Source organism: Melospiza melodia, unplaced genomic scaffold (assembly GCF_035770615.1).
Source record: "Melospiza melodia melodia isolate bMelMel2 unplaced genomic scaffold, bMelMel2.pri scaffold_45, whole genome shotgun sequence".
In the NCBI taxonomy this organism is placed as follows: domain Eukaryota; kingdom Metazoa; phylum Chordata; class Aves; order Passeriformes; family Passerellidae; genus Melospiza; species Melospiza melodia.
Window position 1 is genome coordinate 1,099,905 of NW_026948772.1, and position 5,348 is coordinate 1,105,252.

The following is a 5,348-nucleotide window of genomic DNA, read 5'->3' on the forward strand; positions in this document are numbered from 1 at the left end:
GATTGGTCAGCTTACATATCAGCACCTACGCCTACTTCTACATTCCTATGGTTCTACTTTTGATACTTTCTACATATTCTTAGGATATATTCAGGACTAATCTCAATTCCCTATCCTCATGTTGCAGCAAGGTCACTGCTGACTCTTCCTTTCAGCTTGCTGACTGCTGACTTTTCTCCTTCAGCTTAACCAGTGGCATTATGTCAGTGTGGCCTTTCTCAGCTAACCAATTATTAATAATGCTCTCCACAAGCAGGACAACTTCCAAAATGCAGCCTGGGAGGCCTTCTCAGAAGGCCTTCTAAGGACTTTGTAGTTCTCCCCAGAACTCAGGGAAAGCTTCTTTTGTTCCAAATTTTGTAATGAAAGGATTTGACTGTCTATTTTGACCCTTGACAGAGTGCTAAAAGAGTGATTCCCTTTGCAGTGAAGTGCAAACGCCAAAGCAGTGAGTGTCTGCTCCTGAGGCCTGGAGCTGCTGCTGTGCTCTTTCACAGCAGAACTGCCACAGCTCAGGGGCATTTGGGGCAAGCTTTTCTGGGTGACTGTTTTCAGCAACTTAATGGGAATTAGTGCATGCAACTTCTTTTTTGAAAAAAGTACCTGAAAGACAAGAGAACAATAGCTGCTTTATCTGCTGGACAGAACAGAAGCATTGAGTGTTGAAGAACAATTTGCATTTTCTTGATCATGTTTGTATTCATTTACTGGCTAAACTGGCCAAAGTGTAGGCACAACCAAGATTATTGTCCTGATCTCTTGCTGGCTGTGTGAAGGAACTATGTCATGTGGAGGGATGTTGATAAAGAAAAATACTCTCTGTTTGGGTTGACTTCTTCTCTTCTGTGGGATTCAGCAGCCCAGGCAGTTTTCTCACAGCACTTGTTCATTTTCCGTTGCCCACTCCAGGTCACCTGAAGCGTGTATTCAGAGGTGCTGATCCTGAGGTGAGTGAGAAAGGAACATTTCATGTTCCTGGTGCTTAAGAATTGTAGAGCAAGCTGTGAGCTTGGCCTGTGGAGGTAGAGTGTAGAGGGCCAGCTGGGCAGGCTGAAAGAAAATCCATTTCCATGTCTGCAGCAGCAATAACAAAGGCATCGCTGGCTATTTCCTAATTTTCCATTTCAGAACTTTCAAGGAATGAAAAGCTCATTTTGCAGAGAGAACGTTGCTTCTTGATAGTAGCCAGGGCGAAATGTCTAATTCAGAACTATTAGCAATTCTGTTGAATTAGCTCATTTAAATTTAGTGTCAGTGACTTAGAATCCCATTGTTATCAAAGTTTCTGATTTGTCCTTAGCAGAGCTGGTTGTAGAAATAGAGCTGAATAGCATAAAGTGCTGAATAGAAATAAGGTTATAAATTATAGGTAACTTTGTGTCCCTCATACTGCTGTCTGTCCACAGATCACAGAACCAACAGCAGTCTCTCCCCTGGCTCCCTCTGCTCATGGAGAGGAGGCCGAAGAGGAGGCAAATGAGGTGGATGAGCGCCAGCCTCCAGCTGTGCTCACACCACAGCCTGAACATTCTGAGCCAGTAAGTGCCAGCTGTGTGTGCTGCTGTCTTTAGTGCAGGGCAGAGCTGCAAGTTTCTGACCAGCCAGCACTTGCTGTTACTGGCTGAGGATGCTGAGTGCTGGAGTCCTGCCAGGACCCAGTGATTGCCCCCAGCCTGTGAGAGATGGACAATGGGCTTTGGTCTGTCATGTTTAGGGACCAGCTTCCTGGCATTTTGATAGGGGCTAGCCTGAAGCACGAAGGCTCCCTGTTCCCAGAGCAGGGAGCGTGTCAAAGACACTGTGCTCAGCCTTGTTGGATACACAGGGGACACTGTGGCGTGGAGAGACCTGTCCCCCTGCACAGACTGGCCAAGTAGCTGCAGGCACAAAAAAATGTTGATCTGACCACACAAGTTCTTTCTGGTGCTTTGTCTCCACAAACTTCTTGGGTGTGTTTACTTGGGAGTATTTCAGAGACACACTGGGGATGTAGAGTTGCTGCCTGAAGTCAGGGATTTTGGTGCCTTTGTTGCCAGGTTGCTCTTTTGCCTCTTCAGGCAGAGCAGCCAGTAGCAGAGCAGATAGGTGCTCTGAGTCTGCCTGTTTCTTGGTCTTTGATAAGCTGCAAGGAGATGACTGTGTTGTCCATGAAGCTGTGGGGGGGCATTCTTGTCAGGCGTGGCAAAAGAAACAAAGGGAGTAGTTCTGAACCCTTCTTCTGAGGCAAAAACCAGACACTGCATGTGTCTGTTGACACCTTCTATTGTGTAGTCTGCTTTGAAAACCGCATTTGAAAACTGCATTGGAGCCTAGAGTGGGAGCAAAGCTGCAAGTCCTTGACTGCTGTCTTGTAATGCTAAACCCAGGATGTACACCTTGCAATGGTGCCTGCTGTATCTGAAGTGCAATGGGCACCTTTGTGGCTGGGGAGCTGTGTGGGCCCAAAGGACGCAGGGCTGGCGGCCGTGAGCAGCTGAAGATGAGGCAGCGTGGGGCCAGGGGTCCCAGAAGGCCAAGGGCACGGTGGCTGTGCCAGCAGCAGTGGGGCAGCAGGAGCAGGGCAGGGAGCGTGGCCTGTGCTGGGCAGCGCTGCGGCCACAGCTGGAGTGCTGTGTGCAGCTGTGGGCCCTGGGAAGCAGAAAGTCATGGAGGGGCTGCAGCGTGGGCACAGAGGGACAGGGGAGCTGGGCAAAGGGGTGCAGCACAAGGCCAGGGAGGAGGGGCTGAGGGAGCTTTAGCCTGGACAATGGGGGCTCATGAGGGACCTTCAGGCAGACTTCCATAGATCCCTGCCTTGGATCCATAGAGCCAATGCTCAGCACAAGGGCTGTTTCCCTGCCAAACATCCCTTCACTGCATCCAAGTGCTTTAGACACTGGAGTAGGTAACACTTTCATATTTTGTTGATTTGTTTGTTTGCTAGAAGGAGAAGCCTTGTGCAATTTCTCCTTCTCCAGGGAGCAAGGGAGCTTTTTTCTCAATCTTTCCTGCCCTTTTACAGCACTGGCAGAAATTCTGCTAGAATTTTAGTGTTCAAGGAGGCAGTTCTGGATAATGCAGTATTTTTGCACAAGAACACATAGTTTGGGGCAGGGAGGTTGGTGCAGAACGAGCTGTTCTGGTGCCAGACCAGCCAGTAGGGCTTGCCCATCCTTTTCAAGTTAACGGCTCCCGTGTCTTTTGGCTGCCCAGGGAATCAGTGTGCGTTGTGTTTGGGAACTGAGTAGGAAATCAATGCCCTTGCATTCCAGCTGGTGCTCAGAGATTAGAGGAGCTGGGAGGGGCTGGGCTGCATTTCTGATTCCAGCCACTTTAGCACCATCAGTGTGGTCGAGTCCAAGCGAAGAACTTGCCCGAGCACAGATGCACAAAGAGTGCAGTTCCCAGTGCAGTGCTCTGGGTCTGATTGCATTCCATAAGGACCTACATGCTCCAGATTCCCCAAGAGTGTGGGTTACTGAAGCAACAGGAGAGCAAATTCAGGATGGCTGCTGATCGGGGCACTGCTACCGAGTGCTGATGTGTGTAGTGACAGAAAGGACAGGATTGATTCCGGGTGACCCCCACGTGGGGAATAATGTGCTTTGGCTCTATGATTAAGAAGGTTAAACAAATGCTTTCTTAAGCTATGTTATATTACACTAGTACTATATTAAAACTATACTAAAGAGATACTTCACTAAAAAGCTACTAAAGAAAAACTCGTGACTGTCTCCAGGCAGTCTTTTATCTAATTAGCTAATCAATCTAAACAACTATCACTAAAATCCAACTAACAAATCACTTTCAGAAAACAATCACTATAACACATTCTTCATATACTAAACAACAAGAACAGTCAGTAGAGATTAGAATTGTTTCCTCTTCTTCTCTAAGTTTCTCACTACCTTCCCTTAAAAAAAACCTAGGAGAGAGAATTATATCTCTCTCCATTCAAAGAATGTAAATACCACAGTACAGTAAAGAGAGATTATAAAAGTGAGATCTGTCTGTCTATCTATCTATCTATTTAAATCTTCCTGACTCTGCTCCAAAGCAGTGGAAGATGCAAAGCTCACCTAAAGGCATCCCTTCAGGAGAGACAAACAGAACATGGCAGAAGCAGAGGGAGGCCCTCACCAGACCCTTGAGAAATGCCACCCCTTCCCTGTCAGCTGCCTGAGAGGCTGCTGGAGCTTCAGTCCCAGATGGCTCCTGATTGTAGGGCCAGGGTCACTGTGGAATCTGTGCCTCCTCTCGGGCAGAGAATGACCCAGGAGAGCAGCAGCACAGTGCTTTGGGAACGTGTGAGCCCAGCAGTCTGTGAGTCTTGGCCCACGAAGGGCGTATGGGAAGTTGAAACCCATCTTCTCTTGCTTTCTGTGCAGGTGCTTCGAGAGAAAGAGCAGGAGCACACTGCCTCATCTGAGATGCCAGGCCAGACTCAGGGAGAGCTGTTCCCAGCCCGAGGGCAGAAAGAGCAGCTCAGGCAGCAGGTGGAAGAGCCACAGGAGAATGGCCAGGTAAGCCTGACTGGCCAGGGCACAGAGGGAAGGGCAGGGAGAGGGGCGCAAACCAGAGTTCCTGGGACTGAGGAGGCCAGGAGTCCCACAGGCACTGGAAGGACAGAGCCTTGGAATCTGCAGAGATCAGCACCAGGACAGGATGGTTACAGTGGAAACAGAGCTGGGTGGGGAAGCAGAAAGAAGGGGCTGAATAAATGTGATTTTGAGGCTGCAAGAGGAAAAAAGGTGAGCCTGATGGCAGCTCTCAGTCACTTGCTCTGCTTTTGTGTGTACAGAACATCAAGGCAGAACCACAAGCAGAGCTGCCTGAAGCTCAGAGTGCCATCATGGCAGTGAAGAGGAGGAATGAAGACATCCAAGAGGAGAAGAATCTCCCTATGCACAGGGGTAATCAACAAAAACAGGTGAATGAAGGAATGGCAGCCACTTCACTCATGAAAGAGAGTCCTTTCTGTTGTTGTTTACAGAAAATTGACAAACAGATGCAGGCACAGCTGCAGGAAACTGAGGCTAGGACCAAGGCAAGGAAGAAGAGGCCAGACGAAAAAATTAAAATCATCCAAGAGAAAATTAATCGCCTCCTTCAGGAGCAAAAGGCTCTAGAAAAGCAAGTGAGGGAAATAGCAATCAGCACTGCAGTCACCCAAGGGTGGTTTCTGCCCTCCTTGCCTTTCCAGTGCAGAGCAGCAGGGGTGGGTGATGCCTCTGAGTGCCATCCTGATGAGGCCTCTGTCAGAGCTGCTCTCAAGGACACTTCCTGCTCTGCTGGATCTCAGCTGATGCTCTGGACAGTGGCATTACTCCTTTGGCCATTTAGCCAGCAGTCATCTGAATGAACTCCTG